Genomic DNA, 18767 nt, shown 5'->3' with positions numbered 1-18767 from the left:
ATATTTTTTTAGAAAAAGTGTATTTGAAAAAAATTACAGGATATTGCTGATACACTTGTTGACTATTTTTCCACATAATTGCCATTCTGTTCAATGCATGTGGTGAGCCATGGCACAAGTTTCTTTATGCCCTCCTCAAAGAACTCTCCTGCCAGTGTTCGTGAGTTTCTCGTATTAAGATAGTTCTGGAGAGTTGTGGAAACATCACAGAAATTTCATTCACTGTCAATCGGCGGTCTTCACAAACAGTTTCCTCGATTTTTTGCAGCAACTCATCAGTCAAAATGGAAGGTCTTCCACTCCTCTGTTCATCATGAACATTTGTTCTGCCTCCACTAAACTTCCTATACCACTTAAACACACTCGCTCTGTTCATATCACCTTCACCATAAACTGTTTTGATTCACAAAAAAATTTTGGTAGATGTTATTCCTTCCGTGAGTAGGAAGTGGATGACAGCACGTGGCTCGCACTTGGTGGGATTTCTTACCAACATCTTTCACACAACTGGACACTACTATGTGAGTTTACGTACTACCATGTTCCTGTGATGCTCACTCTGTCAGGAGATCTCTCTCTACCACTTAGTGTTGCCAACCCTCAAAAAAACAAAATACCACAGCCCATTATGGTCACAGTACACTTACTTTCTGAACATGCTTCATATTTTGAAAAATAGAATCTTAATTTATGGCAGTAAATTTATGAAAAATCAGCGTTTGATTTAAAACAGTTCACTTAATATTGTCTTTCCAAGAACTAATTAAGTTATAATAGGTTTAATATATGTAATTATATATTACAAGAGGGTACAGCATAGTGCCTAAGGATACACATGGCCTATTACATGTCTCAATTTGATCCATTTTCTGGTTTTCATTAAAATACAGTAGACCCCCCTATAACATGGGTTCCTATAATGGAGATTCCTATAACATGGCAAAAAAATTGCGACAGTATTCGTATAAGGACACTAAAAGGGACTTGTAAAACATTGTCGCCAACTCGTATCATGACAGGATTAATCGAATCTGGACCAATAGTGGACGAGCAGCCAAACTACTTTCCGCCGTCCAGCGCCACGCTACGGAGAGTTTAGGCAGGTAAATTGAGTTTATTATCGTCTGTACAGTATTATATATAAATTATATATAAATTAGGTACTGTACATATAATTATATATTAATTATATATAAATTCGGTACTGTANTAGCTATATATATATATATATATATATATATACTTTCCGCCACCTAGCGCCATACTACAGAGAGTTTAGGCGGTTAAGTTGAGTTTACTATTGTCTGTACAGTATGTAAATTAGGTACCATAAGTCTAATACAGCACTGTAATTTTATACATTTCTTGTGAAAGAAACATTTCTTATTCAATGGCCATAAAAATTAATTTATATTAATGATGTCTCCAAAGTTCAACGAATTTTTCACAAAAAAATAACTTATCAGAAATTGCGGCTGCCATTTGGTGCGCTGCTCCACGACGAAAACAAGTTTAAGCAATGGCGACGTCAAATGGTGCACACTCGGTAAGTAATCCTACAATTTTTTGTTTATAGCATAGTTTATATGGATTATTCCCAAAAAATTACACGTGTTTTGGAAATGTTGAGTCAAATTAGTCTAGAATTGATTAATTTTATGGAAGAAAACCTTTCAAACAGCCGTAGTCCGTAAACTTCACACGTGTCAGGCTGTAATTGGCTCATGTATTTAAGGATTCCTACAATGTGAAATTCTTATAACGTGGAACATATCTACGCATTATAGGGGGGTCTACCGTACATTTTTTGGTGGCCTTACCAAACAAACTCTTCACTATACTTCTCACAAGTAAGTGTTTTCTTTGATCACCCAGTATATTCAACATATACAGGAGGAACAAACAAAATTAGTACTCAAAAAATTTCATTGAGGAGTTCAGTGATACTGAAAGTACAAATTCCTTGTATTATTTGCAACTTCTACTTTCATTTCATTATCTGGTATAATTGTAATTTTTTAAAATATTATTCAAATTAAAGATTTACATAATCAATAATAAATCAAATACAGTTAAAAAATTTATTTTCTCATACCTTTAAAGTCATTGCAACAAATGCAAACTTCACATATTATCTGTTTACTTTTGATATCTTTCCTGTATTTTCTATGTAATTTCTGAAAAATATAATTTAAAAATATATTACAAATAGTTAATAAATTATTTTACTAAAAGTTAAAAAAATATATTATAAATTAACTTTTCAATCATGTAATATCTTTGTAACATGTAATACTTTTAGAAATAATCTGTAACTACAAATTGTAATATATACATTATGTTTATTCAAGATTAATAACAAACTTATGTTACAAAATCATTTCTTATTCTTATTCTCAACAAAATTATAATTTTTATAATAATTTAGCCATTAATACTTTTTTTGTGTGTTTTATTTATTACTCTTTGCTTAATTTATCATCATTAATTTGATATTGTTCTAGAATTATAGAATTAATAATGTTTCATTTTGTCATCACATTAACCAACTGATTTATATATATATAATACAATGTAAATGCTTATTAAACCAAACAGACAGAAAAAAGCTCTCTTTGGTCCTTTCTGGAAAGGAGGTATTAGAATATTAGAACATTGTCTCACAAATGGGATTTTAGAATATAAAAGTATCTGAATAAGTTTAAGAGATTCAACAGTTCTGATAAAAAATGGTGTCATATCATTTTTTATCAGATTACTCCTCCTTCAGAAATTAGCTGTTGTTTGAGAGTTGTTAGACTAATCGGGGGTAGGATGTTTACGAGTTCTTCACTCTCCTACCTCTTACTCGACTCAAGACTTGAGGTCCGGTCTCGCTTGTCTAAAGGATGGGAGAAAAAGGGTTAGGGGAAAGGATCATTAGATTCTTTCACCCGTCAGGATCTGACACCAATCTATCAATTTATCGCAGATAGATACGCGGTCAATTTGATGGGGAAATTATCATGAGCGATCTCGTCGAGGACTTCGGGTTCAGTATGGAGTGGAAAATGTCGGAAGAAATGCACACCAATCCAAGTTCGTTAACAAAATACCCATTTATTAGTATACATTTTTTTCATAGTAAATTCTTGGAATACAAATCCCTCTCGGGGGTTCCATCCGTATAGTTCATAAGTAGCGGGCAAATTATAAATTAGTCGTGATCCTAACCGCAAGTTTGGAATAGTCGAATAGCAAGAGAGAGCTTACATATCATTGCGAGTAGAATAAATACCTCGAGTTAAACCGTGGATGTAGTTTCTTGTTCTCCTGGGTTCGGAATATAGTCCAAAGTTCAAATCAGTCAAAGTTCAAAGTCTGTTGAAGACGGCGACGAGAGGCGGGTAATCCACACACACACACACACAGTATAGAAAATAACTTTTCTCCCCCTTGTGTCGTCATCCTACTTGTCTTTTATATGGGGGCTCTCTTTTCGAGATTTCCCCATGTACGTCACAGGTGATTATCTTCTTTGACCAATGGTGGGCGAAGTGACAAACTTATGACACAACAGTTAACTCATCTTCTACAGGGAAGTATTGTCGTGGGAATGGAGGTTTTATGAGAGATTTTTATGAGAAAATTTGTCGGTTGTTTTTCCCTTTTTGTGTTAACCCTAACTTTAAAAAAATCGGTTTGGTTTGAAACAAAACGTAAATGAATGAACAAAAAATAATATAACTATTCAAATCTCGGCCCTCTTAAATCCTGGCCCTCACATCACCGTGGACTTTCTAAAATCGAGCTTGTTCTCGACGAGCAAGCTGGATTTTTTTTCTTTAAAGATGAGTTAACAAAGTTGTTCCGGCTCTCTCTCGTTTTTTTTCTATATCGCGTCACAGTATTATTTCCGTTGCGGAAGTTATTGACACGTCGTGATTAAGTTGTAAGTTTTACAATTCATTGTGATCATGGCTCTCTCTCGGGTTTTTACCTTTTTCTTTCTTTTGTTTTTTGTTTGTTTGCTTGCAAGAGTGAAACTGGGCTTCTAACAGGTATGCGACTTCGCCATGAATATTGTTTTGGGGTTGATGTGTTGTTTCGTGTTCCTTGCTCTAATGTTGTTGTTCATTGTTTAGGAAAAAGGATTGCGGGTAAAAATGGAACACTTAAAATGGTCATTATCATAAGGAAAATAATTGTTATAATTTTTTGTAAGTAATTGAGACGTTTTATCGGATTGGGGTCTGGATGTTTTTCTATTGACTGAGTTGTGTTCGGTTGATTTTGATTCGCTTCAATTCCCGAATTGTTTCTTGTTTCTGAAGTCGGCGGGGTAATTTTACGTAAAGAAGGTCTTTCTTTTATCGGAGAAGTTGAAAGTTCGTTAATTTGAGAGGGGAAGATTGTTTGTTTGATCCTGGGTTCTATCCCGGTTTGGGGTTGAGTTTGGTTGAGTTGAGTTTTGTGGGGTTGGGGTAGTCGCTGTTTGTTCCGTTTCTTTCCTTCTTCTCTCCTTTCTCAGAATCAAACCACCCAAACAGTTTTCAGGTCGGTAGAAATTCTTTTTAGGGGAAGTTGTGTATCTTCCTTTCGAGGTTCGTAAGATTCTCGAAAGCTTATTCCTCTTCCATCCGGAAATATTATCGTTTCATCCGCTAAATTTATTCCAAAATTTAAGTCTGTTATTAAGTCTCTTCCCATTAGTCCGTCGAATGAATAGGTGATTCGATCGTCGACTACATAGCATGTGAAGTTGAATTGTAGTGGACCTATGTCGAACTGGAATTCGCCTTTCCCATGCGGGTAGATTTGATGTCCGGTAACACTTCAGAATGGTATTTCTTTTCTGTTTGTTATTCGGGTTATTTTCCCTATTCGGTTCACTAGAGACCTCAACAGCAACGTTACTTCCGAGCCTGTGTCTACGGCTAGTTGCGAGTTCCCGCCGTTAATGTGGCAGTAAAGTGTCGGTTCTTCCTCTCCTTTTTTATTCCTTTGAAACTCTTTCGTTTCGTACTATCGGGAGATTTTCATTTTGTACGGTTTCCGCTGGAAGTTTTCTTTGCTGTTTCCCCAGTTTCTATTGTTCCTTCTAAAATATCTTTGGTTCCGAGGGTGTGAGTAGATTGAGGGTGAGGAGTGTGTGTCTCTAATCAGTCGTCTGTTTACTTTCCTAATTTGATCGTACGGTTGGACATGGGGTTGGCGTGAAGGATGTCTGAATCGAAATTCGTTTGTTTGTTCCCCTGCTCTATCGTTCGATCGGTATGGTTGCTTTTTGCTTCGTGCTCCTCCGACATATGAATTTGTTCGAGGATAACCATGCCGTTCTGATGGGGGATAGTATGATCTTCCTCTATTCGCCGATTGTATTCCTCTCCGCCACATATTTTCATTTCTAAGTTTCAGTTTGTTTAATTGTCTTTGTAAGTTCGCTATTGTGGCTTTTAGGTTATTATTCGTATGTTTGGGATTAGCTACTGTTCTAATTATTCCTCTAGAAGAGGTTTCCGTTAATTGTATTATCGTTTCTTCGCTAAGGCAGCTTTGATTGCTTTGTCAAATGTGTCCGGTTCTCGGGACAATACTCTACCCTTAATTTTAGCATTCAGACCGGTTAAAAATTGGGCGAGTAGTCTCTCGTCTCGCTCTCTAGCTTGACATCGCTTGATTATTTCGGTTTCCCGAGCATCAGCCCCTGTCTGCTCGATTATTGTTTCCGTTACTAGGCTTTGCAACCGCACTGTGTATGTTTGTTTGAACATCCTCGTCGTGTTTTTGTATGCATGCATGGAAATTTTGGAGTCTGAGAGAATAGGGTTCTCTTTCAAATCGCCGCGTCATTTGTTTTTTGAACTCATTGTACGTTTCGATAGCTCGCATTTGCATGTCCTTCCATGCGTAGTCCCTCGCGATGCCCATTATTTTTAATTTGGTGACTCCTAGACATGTTATTAAAAAATAAATTTTATATTATTACTTATTATTTATAAGTAATTGCCTTTAATTAATAACAAATTCTAATTTTTTCAAAGGTTTTTCCCTGTGGCTATACATTTTTTCAATTTTTATCTAAGTATGTTTGATGCATATTATATTGTTTTCATGGAGGTGGCAAACTCAAGAACTACTCTAGGCAGCACAAATCCTAGCTATGCCACTGACTAGGTCATCAATCAGCTCACAATAGTTCTAATACAAATGAAGGACAGTTTAAGATTTTCTGTTATCATTACTGAAGCATTTAAAATGTAATAGATCACTAAAATGCATGTTTCAGTGATATTGAATAATTCTAATTCATTTCAATTATTCACAAAGTAAGCTAAAGACAGATTTAAATTTGCTGAGATTTTTAAATGCCATTTTATATAAAAATCACAAACATATATTTCAGTTTTCTTTATTTTAGGGTTCAGAACACGCCAAAACTCCAATAAAACCTCAATTATAACAATTATGAAAAATGCTTTCAAGTTTTGCTCATTAAGATAATGAAAAAAAGGTTTAAAAAGATTTGAAAATTTTTGAATTTTAAAAATTTGAAGATTTTTCACTCCAAGAAAGCTTAATTTTCTTACAATTTTATACTTTAATAATAATGTAATATTTATTTATATACAAAATGGTCCAAAAGTTGGTTAACCATGTCTTACTTGATATTCCAGACATATTTGCAAAATTTAAGTCTTCTTTTATAAAGTTCACAGACTTCACTACTTACAAATTTTGAAATAGTACAAAGTAATTGAATAAGACATTAATTTAGTCTTTACAATAGTTAACAGACTTTTGAGCTATCCTATATGTCAGGGATGGCCAACATGTAGACCGCGGTCGACCGGTCAACCGCAAAGTTTTGAAAATAGTCCATGAAGCTAAAGTTGAACAATTTTCTTTCACTTAAATTAATGTTTAAAAATCTTAATTTGATAATTTATTCTTACAATAATAGACTGTCTGTGCAATATACCCATACTATTTGTATTTATCCTGATGAACAATGCAAATGAATGTTAACGCATGCGCATATAAAAATCCTAAAATTGTTTGCCCATATTCATAGTCGCCCGCAGACTATATTTTACCAAAAAAGTAGCCCCTAAGGGATAAAAGTTTGGCCACACCATATGTCAATGTATAGCAGACATGCTACATGCTGTTCATGTAACTCATTTATAAAAATTTTTTTTATATTACTATAGAAATAATTATAGCAAAATAATAAAGTTTTGAAGAAAAAAGTATGCTACATCAACAAAGTAGTGTACAGTTCTTTTAAGTTAAAAAAATGTAGATTCAGAGACTACATTAAAGACAACAGAGACAGAATATGAAAAAAGCAGAAAGATGAAAAAAGATAATTGTGGGATAACAAGAAGGATGAAAAGCTTTGATTAACATGGTTCAATAGTGTTAGAACATGATGATGATGACTTGATGATGTGTAACTGGTCAATGCTGCAAATTCAAACATTTTTTAAAACGAATTAACAGATATTTTTAAATTATAAACATGAAAATAAAATATAACAGTATTTGTGCATCAAGTACAAAGCAAAACTAAAAATAAAAACATATATATTTTAAAATACATAAGGTATATATAATTTAAGGTATATATACAGTTTATGTTTTTATTTTTAACCTGAATAAATATCTCAACTTCTTTAACCCTTTTGAGTTTCTTTATGTTTTATAGTCATAAAGTTATTTTTTCCAGTTTTAAGCATCAAGTTTCAAAAAACACATTTACAAAATTAGAAAAAAATATAGTTTTTGAATATTAAATAGTAAAGTCATCATAAGATGCTATAATAAATTAAGAATCTCTATAACTTTCAAAATATGCAAATTAACTTTAAAACCAAAATATTATGTTGAAGCAAAATTATAGGCCTAGATGTAATTGCATGCTTCAACAATATAAACTAGTTAAAATAACTTATCTGAAATGTTAAAGTTAAACCATAAAAATTTTAATTAAAAAAAAAAACACAAAATCAGTGTATCTTAAACTAAATAGACTTTTTAATGAACTTATAACAAAGAATTTGTTTTATTAGAAATGAAATTTAAATTTCAAAATTGAATAATATTCTGTAATAATTATAATTAATTGTAATTATAATAATTAATAATATGCTGAAATAGCACTTTATAAATGCTATTGTAATGTCAAGATAATTGTTACTTTGCTCATTCAATAATAAAGCTCATTTTTTTTCTCATATTTTCAATAAGTTTCCACACACATTTCTCAATTGAACTAATAAAAAATTATGCAAGTTCAAAATAAAATTTGGAATTTTGGACAGATTACAAAATTTTTAAAAATATTCAAAGCATTTCTAAGATTGTGATCTTTTATGTTAATCAGCAAGTTATAATCCATTTTCTAGGGGTAAACAGAGGGTAAATTTTAATAAATTTCAAACTTTCCTATAATTTTGGACTCTTGTTAGATGTGGCACACACATGTAAATCTTGATTCTATCTTATTCATTTACAAAATAACCTACATCATCAGGATAAAATTAATTCTAACAGTTTGCAATTGAAATTTAGCAAATGTAAACAGTTATAAATATTTGTGTTCTAGTACCTTGAAGTGAATATAATATACAAAGCATGTTTGAGTTTTATTGAACTGATATGAAATATTTATTTATTTCTCAAAAATTTACAAAAGCAATGCAAAAAACTATAAGAACTATCTTCTCTTTTGTAAAATATAAATAAAAGCCACATAAAAACATGTATATAACACAATGGTGAAATACTTTGAGTTTTTTTGCATTTTATGAGAGAGAAGGATTAAGACACTAAACATACCTTTCACACTTTTCCAGCAATTCAATTTAATCAAAATAAATGTTTTCAGCCTGAAAACAAATAAAAAAAACTGTTATGATTTAAAAAATACAATTATATCAAATAATTCTAGAAATAGAATCTCTAAAAACCTGACAAAAGCTTATCAATCAGGCCTAAAACATTTGTTTTGATTAAATATTGATAAAATTCAACCAATTGAGAAAATATAGGAAAAAAGGTACAAAAGTAATATGTAACATATGTCTGCTCTAATTTTTTTTTAAATCATTTAATCCACAAAATTAAAAACACATTAAATTATTCTAAATGGTGCAAATATTTATTCATTGCCAAATATTTTCAGCTAGCATGTTTAAAAGCAATCAATCTAAACACAATTCACTAAAAACAGTTTGACATTAATATGAGGTAGATATCAAAAGTTTCCAGCCTAATTATATTTTAGATGTGGTAGGAATAAAATAATAATAGTATCAGTTAGTGCCATATGTATATGGACTAATAAAACAGTTTTTCCCTCCAATTTGTGTAAGTCACTTGGAAATATTCATTTTAGTTAAACTTGTTGCATTAATTTGCATCATATTTGCCTCTTGCAGGACAATGTGCCAGTGCACATAGCTGCCATTGCCAAGGCTGTGTGAAAGAGTATGGGTTCAAGGAGCTTGACCATCCACACTACAGCCCAGACATGACTCCTAGTGATTATTATCTGTTTCCAAAACTCAAAAAAGTGATGAAAAGTTGCAGGAGGCAGTTTATAAGCATTTTGCAGACAAAACTGTAGATTATTTTTTCAGTGATATTGAAATGCTAATTCTAAGATGTATTAAGTGTATTAACTGCAACAAGACTATTGAAAAATGACATCATTGTTTTATATCTATAACATCTAAAACATAATTAGGCCAGAAATTTTTGGCTCCTACCATGTACAGTACAGTAATACCTCGACTTACGCTACCCCGACTTATGCAAACCCAGAGTTACGTGATTTTCAAATCTCGTCAATTTGTCTTTTGTTTGAGCGCCACTCGACTCTTGATTACTCACTCCCTCGCACTATTGTTCAGCTTACATGTTTGGACGTGTTGCGCGGAATCGACATATAGCTACAATTTATTTTGCGTTATTTATTTCTGTGTTTGTTATATCTATGGATACTCGAGAGACTCTACTATGTCATCCAAAGGAAGTAGAACTGATCCTTCTGCATCAAACAAAAAAAAAAAAAAAAAAAAAAAAAACTTTATCTTTGGAATGAAAAGTTAACTTATTAAAGACTTTGATACAAAAATGAAAATTTGTGAATTGGCAAAGAAGTTTGATCTGCCGTAATCGACGGTCAGAACAATTATAAAAGGTAAAGAAAAAATTCTTGAAGCTGCGAAAAATGCTCAATGTTTAGATTAAAGTTTCATTCGTAAACATCACAGTATTATCGCTGAGATGGAAACAATGTTAAAATTATGGCGTAATAATCAAGTAAATGGGAAAAATTGTAAAATAATATAGGCCTAATTTGTTATACATATGTATTATCTAAGATTTTATTAAACATTTTTTTTCTAAATTATTGTTTTCTTTAGTCTTTGGCCGCAATTAAAAATTATTTGTATGTATTTATATGCGAAATTATACCATGACTTACGTGAATTCGACTTACACGGTTATTGTTCGGTCCCACCTATCACGTAAGTTCGGGGTATTACTGTACTTCAATACAACTTTTTTGAATATCAAGGTTTGATTGTATACAAAAGTTTATTTCTAATAATTATGAGTTATTACTTTAATGTTACTAGATAACTTATAGAAAAATTTTTCCAGAAAAAAAAACCCATTGAAAATTATAATATGTTACATAGAAATAAATCAAATTCCACAAATAACAAAAATCTTTGTAAATCCAGCAATGAAACTTAAATGATGTTAATATTTTCAGTCTTGCTCTTTTGAACACCTGAAGAAGGTGCTCAAAACACCTTATAGGAGAACATAGAAAAATAGAATGATACAAACTAAACAGAACTGGAACACTAAAAACTTTTAAATATTAAAATTCAAAGAACTCATGGAAAAGAACAAATATATAACATATATATCAACCCAATTGAATTAGAAATGCCAAACAAACTGCTGAATTGCATTATATCTTGATTAATAATTTGGAAGTTCATTTGGCATTTTAGAAAGAAATATTCAAACATTAAATAATATTCTAACATTCATTAATAAATACAAACCATGTGAAATGGTACCCCAAAATATAAAACATATTACATATACAAAAATGCAAAAAAAAAAAAACCCAAATTCCAAGAATATAATAGAACACTGGTTATTTGAATTCAAATTATCCAAACTGCCAATTAATTGAATCACCACAACCAAAAAATGAAAGCTTCATTTTTGACATATTTCCTCTATTCACTGAGTTAATCTGCATGATTATTATTCCTGTCCATTCCAGTCTGTTCTCAGTTGTTGTTGCATGTCAGTGTTCAGCTGTGTGTTGTTTGATTTTCAAACCTGTTCTTTTTTTTATAGACATTAAAATATTTATACTTTCACAACTGCCATAAATGATCAGGCTAAATTTGGATATAATGATTATAATCATTATAATCATTATATCCAAATTTAGCCTGATCATTTATGGCAGTTGTAGGAGTATATTTGCTTAATATTGGGTTTTGATTGGTGTGTATATTATTAAAATATTTACAATGCTAAATAAACCAAAATGTTATCTGACAATAGTGGTTAAAAAGAAATAATTAATTTGTTCAAGAAAAAGCAGAAAAGAAAATTACCAAAAACTGTTTTTAATCATGGCATTCTCTGTGGATATAAAATATGTTCAGGTTTTTCAATAATCCAATTATTTGAATCATCTGTCATGAATCAATTTGAATAATCAGAGTTCTACTGTACTTTAACGTTTATTAATCTTGTTTCTTCAGTTAGCAGTTCAATCAAGAATGAATCACCACAATTTTAAGAATCATTATAATTTTTATTTAATCATTATCAGGAAGTATAGTCACATTCATCATTTTAAATAAGGTGCGTTTCAAATTTATACAGACACGAAAAAATTAAAGTGAAACTCAAATTTGCTGCATTAATCGACAAATGTTTTATTAAAAATAATATGGATTTACATGTTTCCACACTGCAAAATAAGAATTTTAATCAAATATTAACATTTTGTCACTGAAAATAATATTTTTGAAAATTTTGTACAAAAAACTGTTACATATTTATCTGGACAGGTTTGAAATTGCATAGTTTTCTTACAATTTAATGGCCAATGTAACCACCATTTAACTTAATTGCATTAAATACTCGATTAAGCATTGTTTCAATTAGATTCTGAAGGAATTCAATCTTAAGTTTGTCCCAAGCATCTGAAATTGTTGCCTTCAAATCATGAATTGTGGAAAACTGCTTTCCATTGGCATAAACTGTACAAACCATTATCCTCCAAAGATTTTCCATCGGATTCAGATCAGGGCTTCTAGCAGGCCATGTCATAAGATTAATATTTTTACGTTTAAACCACATTTTTGTTGATTTAGAGGCATGCACAGGGGCATTATCTTGTTGAAAGATCCAATTTGGTCCAGCTTCCAATAAATGCCTTGATACTTCTCTGAATTCATTGTTTGAGTTATAAATGCTAAATCTGTTGTTCCATTGAATCCAAATGCACCCCACACCATTATTGATCCTGCACCCACTTGGCATTTTGAAAATATTTGCTTTTAGGTTCTTAAATCCTCATGCCAATAATACTTCCAACCATCTGGACCATCTAAGTTGAATTTTTTTTTCATCACTAAACAAAACTTCAATCCATTCTTTGGACCATGTCATGTGTTTTTGTGCCCAATCAAGTCTGTCACTTCTGTGCTTTAATGAAAGTGGTGGCATTACAGCTTTTTTTTTGAATTTTAACATTGGAGGTTTATTTAAAACTCTCCACACTGTTGTGCTGCTACACGGTAAGTCTAATTCTTGTTTTATTTTTCTTACTGATGTTTATTTTGTGGAGCAAACCTTGATGATTTGTCTTCAATCTCAAGGTATAAGCTTGGGTTTTGGACCTGTCTTGAATTTTGGTACATCCTTGCCACGTCTTTTTGATAAATAATCATCAACAGTTGATTTTGGACGATTTATATATGCTGCAATTTCTCTTATTGACATGCCTTGTGATTTATAGGCATCAATCTGCCCTTTTTCATAATCAGATAAATTTTTGTTCTACCCATTTTAGAACTTTGAACAACATAAAGAATTTGTATTACAATTAGATATGTAAGCTAATTTGCATATTTCAATGCTTGAAACTAAACAATATTCTATTTAAGTCACGAAATGAGTGCCTGTCCAGATAAATATGTAACAGTTTTTTTGTACAAAATGTTCAAAAATATTATTTTCAGTGACAAAATGTTAATGTTTGATTAAAATTCTTATTTTGCAGTGTGGAACCATGTAAATCCATATTATTTTTAATAAAACATTTGTCACTTAATGCAGCAAATTTGGGTTTCACTTTAATTTTTTCATGTCCATATAAATTTGAAACACAACTTATTATACCCTAAAAATGGTCGTAAATGATCCAAAAAGCATTTAATAAGTTATCAAAACAACATAGTGTTTGAAAAATAAAATAACAAATCACTAAAAACAACTAACTGACACCTAAATGTGAATTCCAGTACATAATAAACAAAGAAATCTTGATGTTCAAATGTTTTCGACCATCTGTTAGAGGCCCTCATCAGGAATGAATGCACAAAAAACACAAAAACAGTTCTAACCTTTGAAAATTTCTGACTTTCAAACCTCACTGCATTCCAATTTTTAAACATTTAAACAATGTTCAATACAGAAATTGTTACATTTATATCACATAAATTAAATAAATAATTACAAATAAAATTATTATTATACTCTGTGGCAATCTAAATAGTACTTCCATGATTGCGGTACTGTATGTAATATAGTCGGAGTTAATGCAATCTCCCTTCATTCCCACTACATAAATTTCTAGAGCCTCCAACAAACTTAAATCATGCCAGTCAAAAACCTTATGTATAAGAGTAGCTTCATCCCAACAGGGAGAAACCTCGGGTTCAGTAGCAATAGTGCTGTATTATAATTCCCCTTGGCCATATCATATTTATGGTTGCATATTCTAAGTCAGTGTTTTTCAACCTGTGGGTCGCGACTCCCTGGGGGGTCGCGAAGTTTTACACGGGGGGTCATGGGTAGAAGAAAAAGACCAGTGTTTGTAGGTCTTACACTACATTAAAAAAACTACAATTTCAGAGAGAATTACGGCCCACCCCAGAAAATGATAGCAGAAAAAGTGTTGAGCTGATTTGCAAAAAAGAAATTAAAATCTGATCCTTAAAAAAAATGTCAACAGCTCCCTGTGCCGAATGTTATAATTAAAGGAAGTTTCATAGTTTATGTGTGTTAAGTTATTGTCGATTCTTCTGAAATTTTCACTTTAATTAATCAACAATAATTCGTCTCAACAGAAAGAAAATTAAATACATAGTTTTTAAAAATCACTGATATAGTTTTAATATGGCCCTAGGGGTCGCCAGAATTTTTTAACTTGTAAAGGGGTCATGTATTCAAGGAGGTTGAAAAACACTGTTCTAAGTGATCTATACGTGGATCTGATGTATGATATACGTCTGTTGAATCGTCCATCCTGCAATGGAACATGGTACATCCTGACACTTTCATGTCATCCAACTGTCTTTTGCATTAGTTAAAAGCCAAAAAATGTTCAGTTTTCTCTTATATGTTAAGCACAAGTTTAAATCCTTAGCAATTCTATTGTAAATTTGTGTAGGGACAGTTTGTAACATATGACAACATGATTACCCTCTGCCTCATTAACCCTGTACTGGTGTTAGCTATCCTAGATTGTTGTTTGGCAGTGAGTGTGATAATTAATAAATGGCGGTACCCATGGGCAGATGCTGTAGACTTGATGTGTTCCAGTTTGTTGTAGGTATCGGATGTCTCCGAACAATGTGAGTAAGCCCTTATAACTAGGGCCCGGAATGCCGTGACCTTAAAAGGCCAAGGGTCCGCTGAGTAAGCAGGTATAAAGAGGAAAATGTGTGTTGGTTTGTGATAAATCTTCATGGTTATAATTCTATTTGCCATATGAATCTTGTTGTAAGTTTTGAATGTAAGTTTGACTATCAAAGTAAAGAAATTTTCAAAGGATAGAACTATTTTTGTGTTTTTTTGTGCATTCATTCCTGATGATAGCCTCTAAAAGGCAGCTGAAAACGTTTGAACATTAAGCTTTCTTTGTTTACTATGTGCTGGAATTTGCATTTAGGTGTCAGTTAGTTGATTATATAGTTCCAGTTTAAGTGTGCCATTTTTGTTTGAATCACTAAAAACATTTTTAATTTATATTTTTTCTTAATTGCAATTCTTATATGACTTATTCAACATTTAAATTTCAAGAACTGAGGAAAAATCTACACTTGAACACAATAAAATGCAAGTACAAATACAATAATTCTGGAAGAAATAAAGTAAAGATATCTATTAAAATAATGGACTAAAAATTGATCCTTATCAGTGGTTTTCAAACTGTGGATTAAGAACCTTTCTAGAGGTACATAAAAGAGATTATTATTATTATAACTATGATGTAGTTATTTCATCATCAAAATTTGATTTAATTTATTGGTAAGTATATCTACATGCTATTTTAGTTTTATTCAAAATGTATTTATGTAACATCAAAAACTGTAAGACCTCAGTATTAGAATTAAATACATCCTAAAAAAGTACAATTCAGTATAATTTTTAATAAATATATTTACAAAAGTGAAATTGAATTTTACAAAAATAACTCTCTCTTTAAAAAGTTTGAGAACTACTTATCTGAGTAAATCAAAAACATTTGGCAACTTAATAACAATATAAAAAAAGAGAAAAACAAACTAATTGAAACAATATTATCAGAAGCATTTATAATTTGTACTTTTTACAAAGTATCATTCAAATACATCTTATTCTATGGCTGAATGTTTCAGAACTGAAATAAAGCCCAGAAGACAACAAATCAAATTCAAAGAAAAGAATATACAGTCAACCCCCCTATAATTACGGTCCCTATAATTACGATTCCTGTAAAACTACGAAAAAATTGTGACCAGTATCCGTAAAAAACAGTAAAAATTCCCTATAATTACCTCAAACGTCATCGGGCAGCCGAACTACTTTCCCGCCGTCCGTAGCGCCACGCTACGGAGAGATTTCTATCGTCTGGACAGTATTATATAAATTATATATAAATTAGGTACTGTACATATAATTATATATAAATTAGGTACTGTATATATAATTATATATTAATTTATTGTAACTTTGTTATAATTAAATATATAATTTCCGCCGTCTAGCGTGGCGCCACGCTACGGAGATTTTTACGCTAACTATCGTCTGTCAGTATGTAAATTAGGTACCGTAAGTCTAATACAGTACTGTAATTTTATACATTTCTTGTGAAAGAAACATTTCTTATTCAACGGCGATTAAAATTATTTATATTAATGATGTCTCCGAAGTTCAAGGAACTATTGCAGAAAAATAAGTTATTAGAAATCGGCCGCGGTTTGCTGAGCTGTTCCGCGACGAAAACAATGTTGAGCAATGGCGATGTCGAATGGTGACACTCGGTAAGTAATCCTACAATTTTTTATTTATAGCGTAGTTTATACGGATTATTCCCAAAAAAAATATACGTATTTTGGAAATGTTGAGTCGGATTAGTCTAAAATCGATTAATTTTATGGAAGAAAATCTTTCAAACAGCCGTAGTCCGTAAACTTGATACGTGTCGGGTTGTGATTGGAAGGATTCGTAAGAAATCGGATTCCTAAAGAATGGAACGTATCTCTATCTTATAGGGGGGTCGACTGTATGTCAAAATGTAATGGCTTTGTGAGAAAGAAAATAAAAGATCCACTAAAAACATTTTCAAAACACTGCTTCTAAAAACAAATCTAAATGATACAAAAACACTTAAAAATTTGCTGTAATAATCAAAAAATTCACAATATAAAAACAGAGAAATTACTGAAAACAATTTTAAAAATGGATTTTCAGAATTGAAAGATTAATTCAACTTAAATGCAATGTCAGATTGAGTAAATTTCAGTCTCTAAAAACAGTTATGAAGTTTTTAATTGATGATAATATAAAAAAATAAATAAATTAGTAATATTTATAATTAGTTTCTCTTTTATATTATCGTGATGTATCTTATGCCATATTGTACAGGTTCAAAAATGAATTACAAATATAAAAAATGTAGATTGATCAAATAAAAAAAGATAGAGAAAAAAACACAAAATTGATATATGAGGATTTTGCAAGAAACAACGTAAAAAAATCAACTGTAAACATGAATATAAAGCAGTGTTCTTTAAAAATAGATCTAAATGATTCAAAAAAAGTTTATGAGCTTAGTAAAGCAATGATACAAAATCTGAAATGGAAAACAAAAATTAATAGAAACATTCAACGCACCTCAGTCAATGACTTTAAAATTTTAAAACAGGAAAAAGTTCAAAATACAAAGATCTGCATTCAGGGAATATAAAACAAATCCAAATATCATAATTTTGAAAGTAATAATATTGAAAAATCCACACAAAAACATTCTTACACAGAGAAAAGTTCAAATATTTTGTTACAAACACTTCAAAAATTACAAATTAAAACAAATGAAGCTTTATTACATAATATAGTCTAGAAACAAGATCTCTGCATCAAATTATGTACAGAAGCTTCATGTGTATTAATGATTTAACATAAAACATAATTTCCCACATGATAAACATACCGATTTGGGACTTAAGCATTGCAATTTTTGAAATTGATGTCATTTTTGCATTCAATTTCGAATGAATTGCAAGAATCATGCAAAAAAAACGTGATTCATACTCCAGATGTATTGATCAAAATCATTTGTATATAATAATTTTTCATTATTTAAGTGTCACTGTAATTAAATGCAATTAAATGTATATTTGACTTGTATTAAAATAGAAAAATATAAATAATTTTCAATTAATATACCAAAAATGCTTGTTTAGAAGTACTGAGACGTCACTTCGAATCTGCAGAGATGTTTATAATCAGTTTCAAACATGTCGACCAACTTCGCAAGAGAATTCATTTGACAAATAAATTAGAAGTTATCAAATTCTTTTCATCGATCCAATTTATTATGTTTGATTATTAAAAATTTATAAATAATATCAAATGTTACCTTAAAATTTTATTTTCGCTTCCAGAAAATTACAGAAAATTTACACCATGTAGCGCCATCTAGTAATTAAATCGACAGCACTTTTTAATGTTTGGCGCGTTCGGGAATCATAAACTCGTTTCGGTGCAGTACGCGTTTGCTCGGAGTAAATAAGTCTGATTTCTCGAATGAATTGTTTATTTAAAATCAAATATTTTTATGCTAATTTGATTAATTAATAATCTTTCTAATAAATTAGCTTGTCTATTTTATTTATCATGTTTAATATCTCATTTATTGATCGAAATTGAGTGTTCTGAATGATTATCGTGTTTTCAAATGCGCCTGATATAAAAAATTTAGTTACTGTATATATTAGTTAATTAAATATTTATTTTTGTTTCACTCTCAATATATATTATTTTTTATTTTTTAAAAATACAGTATGTAAAATAACTGATAAGACTAACAGTTAGGTTAAGTACTAAACTATTATTGGTTAATTTTAATGACGAAACGTACAGTGATGTACTGTACTGTACTTCTTAAAATATGTATAATTCATGACTGTTGCCATTATCCTTTCATATTAAAGTTCTATTAAAGCGTTTCTAAAAGAGCG

General features: G+C 30.7%; 1 protein-coding gene across 1 annotated transcript in view; it reads right to left on the bottom strand.

The window, feature by feature from the left end:
* Positions 1-18071, bottom strand: part of LOC111621569 (ubiquitin carboxyl-terminal hydrolase 48-like) — a 75531-nt gene extending 57460 nt beyond the window's left edge. Inside the window, exons 1-3 of the mRNA XM_023363751.1 lie at positions 17974-18071; positions 8824-8873; positions 2096-2177 (exon numbers count right to left, since the gene is read on the bottom strand). The gene's annotated coding sequence lies outside the window, so the exon portion shown is untranslated. The remainder of the gene's footprint in view (positions 1-2095; positions 2178-8823; positions 8874-17973) is intronic.
* Between the last annotated feature and the right edge of the window lie 696 nt (positions 18072-18767).

This window comes from Centruroides sculpturatus, unplaced genomic scaffold, assembly GCF_000671375.1.
Source record: "Centruroides sculpturatus isolate CEXI.00-Female unplaced genomic scaffold, Cexi_2.0 scaffold299, whole genome shotgun sequence".
NCBI classification, from domain to species: Eukaryota; Metazoa; Arthropoda; class Arachnida; order Scorpiones; family Buthidae; genus Centruroides; species Centruroides sculpturatus.
This window is presented reverse-complemented; position numbering and strand designations above follow the sequence as displayed.